Source organism: Lytechinus variegatus, chromosome 2 (genome assembly GCF_018143015.1).
Source record: "Lytechinus variegatus isolate NC3 chromosome 2, Lvar_3.0, whole genome shotgun sequence".
Lineage (NCBI taxonomy): Eukaryota > Metazoa > Echinodermata > Echinoidea > Temnopleuroida > Toxopneustidae > Lytechinus > Lytechinus variegatus.
The window spans coordinates 44585778-44598196 of record NC_054741.1 but is presented as its reverse complement, the minus strand read 5'-3'; positions in this window follow the sequence as shown (position 1 = coordinate 44598196).

Genomic DNA, 12419 nt, shown 5'->3' with positions numbered 1-12419 from the left:
AAATGGCCGCCACTGGCCCAGACTGTATTGCATACAATGGCAACGGGGTCCGAAAAATTCACAAGAGTGATCACTAAAATGCACATTATTAAGATTAAACGAGTGGAATACCGACTAAAAACAATTGTTTACGAAATGTATTATTAATATGCCATGTATGTGATGAATGTTGTATTTTGGTATTCAAAATGGCTGCTAAAGGTCCTAAAAGTATTATGCACAATGAGAAGGAGGAGTAAAGAAATCACAAGAGTGAGCACTAAAATGCATATATATGTGATAATTTAATGGGATACTGTCTAAAAACATATTTTATAACGAAATATATCATTCAGGTTTCAAGTTTGTGTTAAATACTGTATTTTGACTTTCAAAATGGCCGCCATAGACATTAAAGGACAAGTCCACCCCAAAAACAACTTGATTTGAATAAAAAGAGAAAAATGCAACAAGCATAACACTGAAAATTTCATCAAAATCGGATGTAAAATAAGAAAGTTATGACATTTTAAAGTTTCGCTTCATTTCACAAAACAGTTATATGCACATCTCGGTCGGTATACAAATGAGGAACTGATGACATTACTCACTCACTATATCTTTTGTATTTTATTATATGAAATATGAAATATTTTGATTTTCTTGTCATTGTCATGTGAAATGAAGTTTCATTCCTCCCTGAACACGTGGAATTCCATTATTTTAACATTTTGTGCTTCAGGCAAGGAGGTCCTAATCATCAAATTCGTAAAAATTGAAATATTGTAAAATTCAAACAACAAAAAACAAAAGAAATAGTGAGTGACATTATCGACTCTCTCATTTGGATGTAACTGGCTCGTTCATATAACTATTTTGTTAAAAATAAGCGAAACTTTGAAATGTCATAACTTTCTTATTTTACATCCAATTTTGATGAAATTTTCTGCATTGTGCTTGTCCGATTTTTCTCTATTGATTCAAATCAACATTTTTCTGAGAAGGACTTGACCTTTAACAGTATTATGCACAATTCAAAGTGGGAAACCAATATTTACAGGAGTGAGCACCATATATGCACGTAATAGTGATCTTTGAGTAAAATATTGTCTGAAAGCATAATTTCATTTAAGATATATCATTTATTCTGCCAGTTAGGTGATAAATACTGTTATTGGAAAGTCAAAATGGCAGCTACATGCCCTTATACGGTATTATGCACAATGTGAATGGGAACAAATTATTTCAACAGAATTTGGCTTTGCTTGGCCAAATGGTGATGTATGAGTGAAATATTGTCTGGAAACATGATTTATAACAAAATTTATCACATCTCATGTAATTTAGTGATATACATGTATATTGTATTTCAACATTCAAAATGGCTGCCATATGCCCTTTTTGTGAACATTATTTGTCTCCACTCAAATTGTATATTATACAATAAGGGCCTATGGTGGCCATTTTCAATTAAAAAATGCAGCGTTTATCATCTTAAATACACAACATTATGATATATCTCCTTAGAAACCAAAGTTTTAGACAATATATCAACCTTACTGTACATCACAATTCACAATTATATGCAATATTTAGAGTCAAGGAAAGCCAAATTCTGTCAAAATTATATGTCCCATGTTACAATGTACATAATACTTTTAGGACCTATGGCAGCCATTTTGGAATTCAAAGTACAGCATTTATTACATGTACATCCACGACTTAAATGTGATGCATTTAATTAGAAATCATGTTTAAGACAATATTTTTATTCGTATATCACAGTTATATTTATGAGTCTCACTCTTGTGAAAATTAGTTTCTCCATTTGCATTGTACATGACAAATATACATGTAGGGCCTATGGCGGCGATTTTGAATGTCAAAATACAGCTTTTATCACATAGGGCCTAAATGGCATATTAGCAATGAAATTTTCAATCAGTATTCCACTCATTTATCTTAAATGAGTGGAATTATTATATTATGGTGGCTATTTTTGATATCAAAATACATCAATGTCCCCATATATGACATAATGAATTATATATCTCGTTAGTAATGATAATTTGCATATATTAGTTCATTCATACATCGATTTTTTGCGGTTTAAATTAGTGCTCATTTTTGTCAAAATCAGTTTTCCCTATTCATATTGTACATAATAGAGTATACAATGGACTATGGCGGCCATTTTGAATATCAGGGAAGTAAATATTTTGTCAAAAAATATTTTTTCGGAGAGTATTTTACTCCTGCCACACGATTTCATGCATTTCATAGCCAATGTGCGGACAATTTTAGGATTTTCATGAGTAATTTGCATTATTTTGGCGGCCATATTGGATTTTGCTTATTTGCGTAAAATGCTCAAGGTTACACGAGTGGCATCACCCAGATTCGTAATCAGCACCCTCGAATTGACAAGAAACCATAGAAAAATATGGTATATATAAAAAAACAAGGTTTGGTCAAATTTCTATGGGGCCTATCCTGGACTAGAGTCTTGCATGTAAACATTGACCAGAAAATGACCTTTGACCTTACCATGTGACCTCCGACTGCAGCATAAGATGCAGGTCCCCCAAGTCCATCTAACATCTAAACTTGGTTGAAAAGCGACATACGGTTGTGGAGTTATGTGTCATTAGGTTTGTGACGGACAGACGACATTTGGATCCCTAAGTCTCGCCTTCACCTCTGGTGGGCGAGACAAAAACTGTATTTATCATGGCAACGATGTTTCCGCCCACACCAAGATTGATAGGCAGCTTCACTATACCATACTCTACCTTCATGCCAAATTTGAAGATGATCGGAGAAAAAATGCAATTGATAAAGCGCTCACAAAAAAATCTCTGCGGCGGACGCGGCGCGACAAGGCCAAATCCATAGTATCCTCCGAACTCTGTTCGGGGATACAACAAAATTGGAGGAACTGAACAAAATGGCATGGATAAGGCTCAACACACCACAATCATGCAGCCTGTAAGAGTAAAACCCTTCCAAGAAAATCAGTATCCTCTCAAACAGTATGTCCAAAACAGGGTATTTTTGTTCTCCTGTCCGAATTGTCATCACAGGGACAGCCGCGCCTTGCGAATTTTGATTGTTTTTTTTTTGTGGTGATATCCAAGTTTAGTGGACATTTGGGCTAAGACTTACTTGCTGGATTTATTCTTGTTTTTCTTAGATGGAGTGGTAATCACTCTAGGTACATCCCCAATTACATGGAAAGTGGGGGAATTGGCGGGCAATTGTCCGCCGCAATGGGAGGACACGTGGCACTGGGGTATGGAGGAGATAAGGGTGAAAACCAGCAGGACGTAATGGCAGGCCTCCTCACTTGGAGGGATTATGCTGGAAAAACTCCCCAATGGCCCACCTGTGTCTTACGGTAGGTGCGACCGAGACATGCTCCACCACTGAAACACAGTACCAAGGTCCTACCCGGGGAATATATTGAATTCACTATATTGCACAGTATTCTGCTAATGATCTCTATTCTGAACTATGTTATGCCAATCCTATGACCACATTCGAGGCCTTTCCAGAGATCCAAATTATATCTGACCTTTATTCAGACAAATAAATGCCATCTCTCGCTAAGAAAGTTATGGTCAATTTTGTCAATGTCATGTTGGGTTACAGAACAACCATTTTATTGTAATGAGTAACCCAAGGAGAGTCTTATGAAAGGACATGTCGGACGTTTCATCCAACAAAATCTTATTTATCTAAATGTAATCGAAGTAAAAGAGGTTCTTAGCTCAGCTAACTTGAGAAAAGTTGTCGAACCGGACCAAATTTGGACCGAAATGTTGAAGAAACACTCCCCAGAACCTCCAACTCCAAATTTCATCAATCAATAAAAATGTTGCATTTCAGCTAGAACATACAAATTCAAATTGGATGTTTCTTCATTGCCATTCCAACCCATGACTAATGGGTCCCATTCTCAGAGCCCCAAATTATATTAGCACTTAACTATGTTTTACTGTCTATAAACTCATTCTAGTTGTACTGTCATATTATTTAACAATTCTACCCCCCCTCGATTTGATTTCTAGGTAGGTCTCTTCATTATGACAGAGACACCCTATAGTATCGACATATGAGCCATGCTCTGATTTCGGGGGGGGGGGGGGGTCCCATCTTACGATGATCTCAGTACTGAAGAGATCACGGTTCAGGTTTTTCTAACCATTGTATTCAATGAATATGGCACTAATAAACCCTGAAATGCTAGGGTTGAAGGATATGTCCATGACTGATACTGGCTTCTTTCTCATATGCAAGACTCTGTATGTCGTCAAGTCTGGTACCAACAAGCTCGTGTCCTTGGGTACTCTGTGGCATGCCCAACTACCAGCGATCAGCTGCCCTCTCATCTAGTCTCAATGTAAAATTCCATCCCAGCAACAGTGTGGTTGTCTTGTAACTAGCTATGGCTGGGGGGGAGGTGGGGGGCATTGATCTCGGAACGTTTACTGATCGCAACAAGAGAAAAAGATGGTTGACCCCCATCAGTACGCCTATCAGCCAAAGAGGTCCATTCAAGACGAGGTCCTTTATTTGACACATCTTCTCTGCAAGCACACAGATGAAAAGAATTCGTACGCGCGCACTTTGTTTGTTGACTTTTCGTCAACACTTTTCAACCCCATCGACTTGTCGAGAAGCTGAAATGTCTGGATGTGAAACCGTCCCTAATTTTGTGGCTAACTGACTTTCTTCGGAATAAAATCCAGCGCGTCTGCGTCCAAGATTCTTGAGCGATCCCATAACGAATACAAGTTCACCTCAGGGCTGTGTGCTCTCTGTAATCCTATTTGTTCTATATACCAATGACTGTTGTCACCTTTCTCAAAATGTCTCCATCCTCAAATACGCAGATGACACAGTTATAGTTGGTCTAATTAAGGAAAGTGAACTTGAGTATCTAAACCGTGTTACCGACTAGAGTAATGACAATTTCTTAGATCTCAATGCAACAAAACCCAAAGAAATGATATTTGACTTTAAAATTAATAAACAAGTAGAACCGAGTGATTGTCATGTAAGAATCAATGAAGAGGAAATTGAAATAGTTCATAAGTTCAAATACCTAGGTACCATTATTGACGATGGTTTCAAGTGGGGAGATCAGTGCAATTCAATTTACAAGAGGGCAATGCAACAGATGTATTTCATAAGAAAATTGAAGTCATTCCATGTTGACTGCACCATAACAGTTTTTTTTATTCTATAGATCACTTATTGAAAGCATCATCATATTTGATTGTGTGGTTTGGTTCTCAAGCTGTCGCAAGAAAGATCTAAATATACTGAGTAGAATGGTCAGACAAGCAGAAGAAATAACAGGACATGACCTAAACCTCATTGATGTATGCCGAAACAGAATACATGTTAAGGCAAAAGAAATACTGCAGAATAATGATCACCCATTGAATGTAAACTAGGAAAGGATGAGATCTCGTAATAGACTACGCTCAGCACGTTGTGGAGCAAATAGGTTCTTAAACTCATTCGTGCCAAGCTCAATCCGAATGCTGAATGAGGAAGGGATTGTTAGAATAATGATATGCCTGATAATGTAACTTTACCTTGTCGGGTAGTTGAAGTTAATTCTTTAAAACTACAATATTGAAAATAAAAACAATAATAATAATACTGATAGCATTAACAATTACAAGTGGACAATGCTGTGAAGAGTTATAGTACTGATTTATTTTAATTCTAACGTCAATTTCATTTCAATATCTGGTATCTTACTTTCAGTTCCAATTTCCATTTCAATCTTAATTTTAATGTCAATAACAGTAATTGTTTCAAATGCTACCTACGTGTATATACGTGATTGTTTGATTTTCTGTAAATATGTTCATTTTCCATGCTATGTTATGTATATTCAATACCATGTAAAAATGGACGGACGACGGACGCCACGCTACGGCATATATTTTTAGCTCATCTGGCTCTTCGGGCCAGATGACCTTAAAATATGAACACCTTTCAACGAAAACCAAAAGGGTGATTCCATACGTGTCGTACGGGACATTTAGAGAACATTTGACAGTTTTTTATAAGAAAACAAAAAATATTCCAGTAACTAAAATTGATCATCAAGTACTACCAGAGTGTTAGGAAAACCAAGACTTAACATGACTTGAATTCACATCCTGTATAATACAGATTTAAAATAGTAATGTGTCGTACGGACGCAGAAAAAGTGGCTTTTTTAAAAACCTCAAGTTTGTACTCTAAAGTCTGTGAGTTGGACAAATAATTTTCATAGAAACCGAACTCAAATTGATATTCAATTACCCAAGAACAAACACATCTATGAAATAAAGCAAAATAAACATTCGACACTGCGTGTCGTTCAGGACACTTGTGTGTTGAACAGGCACTTGCATGTTGTACTGGACAGCCTGAATAAAACAATGAACTCTTTATCAATCAGGAGGGGAGCATTGCCCCTAAATTCTTCCTTTTTAATGAAAAGCCTTTTAAGTAGTCATTCAGGACAATATAATTAAGTAACCTCAATATATACAATCGGGAGCAATATATTATCATTTTGTGATGACGGGAAATGTACAATGGTTCACAGCATTTTTACGAGCTTAAAAACTTGAGGATTTGTGTGAAGTTATATTTTAGTGAATTAATTGATGATTTCTAATACACTATCTAAACAAAAAATGAATGAAACTGTAAATTATGGGGCTAAAATGTTATGATTTTTCATATAAAATGTATATATCCATGATATATGTCACAACTGTCACTTGTAATTCCACAAAATATTTTTTTCTAAAGAACGTGATTCTACTTTTTCAAACCTTTCTGCATTTCATGAAACCATATGGTTTTTCTTATTTTCCAGATTTTTTTTTTGAACAACATGGTTTGACTTATTTTCCAGATATTTTTTTACAACTTGAAAAAAGTAAGGAGTTTCAATACAGTATATAAAAAACATTAGTGATCATCAAGTGAAGTCCAAATAGTTGATAGATATGTAAATATTTTTTTTACATCTTAAAATAATTTCACATTAGCATGCAACGGGAACTCATCTTCAAGGCTAGGGTGAATCAATTATAAAATTTTTCTTTTCATGCTCAATGACAAAGAAATTAACCTGCTCTGACCAGTGAAAATTACCAGTTTAGCTGAAGGGATTCACAAAAGAATATGCCTACATGAAGTCAATTAAAATGGTTAGAATCACCTATTTCTTTTTCTATGGAGATAAAAAAGGTACTTATTTAGTTCACTTTATGTCAAATCAATTACCTAAATTAAAATAGGCCTACTATTTATAGTTTCTGAATCCAAATTCTGCAATTAAATGCAGTATATATCATGTGTTGTAAGGGACAACTTTCAATAGGACAATTATTGAAAAATGAAAGGCAGTAATTAGATCCTTATGGGATAAATCGATCACCCATGGGTCAAATATAGAGAAACTGATTTTGTAAAATTGCATCATCAAAAATAAAATTGTAGGCAAAACTTTTGCATTTTCATGTGTCGTACAGGACATTGCCAAAAATAGGTTCAGAAAAATCAAAGCTGCCCCCATTATGGATCATAAAAATGTTGTAAATATTATTTGGAACCATCCATGATTCATTATTCCATTGACCTTCAATATTTTCAATCTTCTCGTGCTTTGACAATAGTCGTTTCAGGCAGTGTTTGTACTTCTCTATTTAATTAGCAAAATTATTGAAAATTCAAAACTCTATTGTTTCCCCCCCAAAAAATATATCTGACTTCACTTTTGGTTAAAACTCATAATTTTCATACAATTTAGGTATCATAGTAAAATATTACACTACATATGACTTATTGAAAGCATGTTGAAATTTATGATATTTTTGAAGTTCTAGTGTGGAATCGCCCAAAAGGCACTTCAAGAGGTGTTTTATAATTCTTTTTGTAGTGAATGAATCAAAATTTACCTCATAAAATTGGAAAAAAATGAGTAAATGTTACATAACATATGGAATGCCTCTGGCCGTCTCACCTGCATCACGCAATTCAACATAGCAGCATTGCTGACTTTGAAAACTACTATAACTCGCACAAGATGTTCAGTGACACTTGGTTACTCTTATTTCCACGTTTTATGAACTAGACCAATACACTTACAGAGATAGGATGGTAATTCAACAAATACCCCCAATGTGGCCAAAATTCATTGACCTCACATGACCTTTGACCTTGATCATGTGACCTGAAACTTGCACAGGATATTCAATGATACATGATTACTCTGATGTCCAAGTTTCAAAAGTCAGATCAATAAACTTGCAAAGTTATGATGGTAATTCAACAGATACCCCCATTATGGCCAAAGTTCATTGACCTTTGACCTTGGTCATGTGACCTAAAACGCGCACAGGGTGTTCAGTGATACTTCATTACTCTTATGTCCAAGATTTATGAACTAGACCAAAATACTTTCAAAGTTATGATGGTAATTCAACAAATACCCCCAATTCGGCCTAAGTTCATTGACCCTAATGGCCTTTGACCTTGATCATGTGACCTGAAACTTGCACAGGATGTTCAGTGATACTTGATTATTATTATGTCCAAGTTTCATGAATCAGATCCAAAAACTTTTAAAGTTTTGATTGTAATTCAACAGATACCCCCAAAATCGGCCAAAGTTCATTGACCCTAAATGACCTTTGACCTTGGTCATGTGACATGAAACTCACGCAGCATGTTTGATGATACATGATTGACCTTATGTCCAAGTTTAATGAACTAGGTCCATATATTTTCTAAGTTATGATGACATTTCAAAAACTTAACCTCAGGTTAAGATTTTGATGTTGATTCCCCAACATGGTCTAAGTTCATTGACCCTTAATGACCTTTGACCTTGGTGATGTGACATGAAACTCTTATAGGATGTTCAGTAATACTTGATTAACCTTATGGCCAAGTTTTATGAACTAGGTCCATATACTTTTTAAGTTATGATGTCATTTCAAAAACTTAATCTCAGGTTAAGATTTGATGTTGACGCCGCCGCCGTCGGAAAAGCGGCGCCTATAGTCTCACTCTGCTATGCAGGTGAGACAAAAACAGGGTCATGGATATTCTGTCCACATCATCATTTTATAAACATACTATCTTCCAATACATGTAGCTCATTAGAATATTCCTAAACTGGTCCCATTACATTAATCTGTTTGTCGCTTCTGAAATACCAATTACCAAATCAGAATCTAAAGCATCTGTCAGCCAAGTAGTAGAAATAACATCCATTAGCCTTCTCTGACTGATAAACATAAAACACATTTAAAGAAGCTTTGTTATGACAGTAGAGCTATCCAAAGATGGTTTTTTAACTATTGCAGCACTTGCAATTTTTTTTTGGAAGTGGTTGTTTTCAAAAGGTTACTTTTTATTTCCTAATTCTTGATATCCCAACCAACCATCCTCAACCCAGGTGAGGTGAATGGGTACCCGGTAGCAGGGGTGGGCTCAATTACTTTCTTCTATTACAATTACAAGAATGCAATCGATGAAATGTTCACATTTCAATTACAATTACCAAATACTTTTGTCAATTACAATTACTTTCTAGAAAAAGTCATAAATGAAACCCATGTTTGACTTTGCATTGCACAGCGAGACTATACGCGCAGTTTGTGCGAGTTTCAGGTCACATGACCGAGGTCAAAGGTCATTTTAGGGTCAACAAACTCTGATAATGTTGCAGGTATTTGTGGAATTGTCATAACTTCAAAATTTTATGGATCTAGTTCATGAAACTTGGAAATAAGAGCAACCATGTATCCCAAAATACCCTGTGCGCGTTTCAGGAACATGACCAAGATCAAGGTCATGTAGGTCAATGAACTCTGGCCATGTTGGGGGTATTTGTTAAATTGGCACCATAAGTTTATGGATCTAGTTCATGAAACATAGACATAAGGGTAATCAAGTTTGTTTTGCACACATCTTTAATATACATGTATAGGTCACATGATCATGGTCAAAGGTCATTTTGGGTCAATAGACATAGTATGTTATAATTATATGAATGTTTTCTGTTGTATATACATGTAATTATAAAACGGATTCAAGGATGTAGCCAATGGTGAGTGCGTATTCAAGTCACGTGTTCATGCTTTAAGTATGCGCAACCTTCCAGTCATGCATTTTTCGTGCAGCACTGTGCATTTTTTGTGCAGCACTGTGCAATTTTTGTGCAGCATAAACTGATACGCGTTCAGTAAAAGAGGCTGGCTAGGATTTTGATGCGCTTACTTAGGCGCGCATAGTAGATACGCCTGTGATGTCATAATTGACAGTCTTGTGATGTCTTCGTCTGTGCGATCGTACACAAGTTGGAGGGATTTGAACAAGATTTCCATGAAAAATTCATTTTGCCGACCCGTTTTATAAAACAATTAATGCACATTTTAAGATTCGTGATGTTAGTGACGATGCGAGCAACTCTTGGGCATTCACAATATTATGCAAAAGCACTCGGCGCAAGCGCCTCTTGCTTTCGCATAATTGTAAATACCCTCGAGTGTGCTGCATCGTCATAACACACTCATAAATGTGCATTAATTGTATATTATACAATAACTGTTTTCAAATTTAGCACTGCTCATATATCGAATCGCATAATGCAGGCAAGACTGCCAGAGGCATTCCATTTGTTATTCTGTACATAGTACAACCTATTTCAACATATTTCTGAGTTACAGAGAAACTGACAATATGAAGGTTTATGTTAAAGAGCACAGATTCTGCCTGTCACTCTCTTTGATGCTGAAGCAGTCGAAATGAAAAAGGTCATGAAATTAAATTAAATCATAGATTAAAATTTTAAATAGGTTTATTGTAAAGTAATTGAATGTAATCAAAAGTAATTGAAGTCATTACATTTTTTTCAATACAATTTACAATTACTTTCCATTTTAAAACTTCAATTACAATTACTCCAAAAAAAAGAATTATTTACGTAATTGATCAATTACATGTACCTTGTAACTGAGCCCGACCCTGCCCGGTAGGAAGAAATTCCTTGAATTTCTTAAGGAAATTGAGGGAATTTCTTGCGAATTTCTTGAATTCCTTGAGGATTAAACTAAGTGAACTTCAGATCGCGTTTACAAGGACTTCAGAAGGGCAAGATAAAAACGCGATAACTTTAGTTTAACTTTATACCCTAGGCTCATATAATTTGGTGTGTATGACACTAGCATGGATCCCAGGAAGCCTATTAATTTTGAGGTGAAAGGTCAAGGTCACAGTGATGTATTTTCATCTTTCACATCAATGTGACCTTGACCTTTTGACTACAAAATCAATAGGCTCCCTGGGATCCATGCTAGTATCATACACATTGTATATGAGCCGACGGACAGAAAGACGAACGAACGGACACCATGCATGATACCATACTACGTTCCATCTAGGACGGGCGTATAAAAACGGTCATGTTATAAAAATTATATTAAAATGAAATATAATTTTGAATGGAAAAAAAATATAGTAAAAATAGCAACGTTACTAAAAATCTTATTAATTTAAATTTGATGACATTGGATGATTTCATATCTAATGCTGATAACACACATCAATACTACATTGTTACATCATCTAACCAGTATAAGCAATTATCTATAGTGTTTTAGCAATGCATTTGAAACGCATATTTTAGTCTGCATCAATTGATTGATCAATATGAGAGCGTATTCAGAAATATACAATGCCTATTAAAATTGCCTACAACAATGAATGCAATGTGATACACAGCACCGGGCACAATGATACTTAATTATGTCATAATGAACAACATTTAAGTCGCATTTCTATGATGATGTTATGAAGTGAGGCCATGTTAAATGATTATGGTGAGTTATATGAGTTGCCAATCAAACTTTTTCCCTGTCTTTTTTTTTTGGGGGGGACAGATAATTTATATTGGATGGCTTTATTTCAGGTATCCCATTCTGAACCACACATTAAAATTACTTGTGGTGAAGCTAATGAGCAAAATATCACTGAGTGATAGCAAGATCCTTAATAGCATGTGGAATATTGAGAGATAATGCTGCCTTGCATTAGTGGTAGATGCAGTGGATGCAACTATTACGTGTATTATCAGTAATATATGAAACGCCCCCAAAAGTAAACAAGGTCAACATATTTATGTAGAAAGGCCAATATAAAAACATGGTATCATCAAAGAAAGACTTCCAGTACACAATACATTATAATCAATATACATGTACATGAAGTTTTGCATGCTACATTGTTGCCTTGTGGAGCTTTGAAATGCCCATGCTACCTAATTATAAATCTTTAGAGCAATTTGTGAAGCAGAAATGTTGTCCTTTCTTTTCACCCTCGCCATCACTGATTGAGGATCAATAACATACATT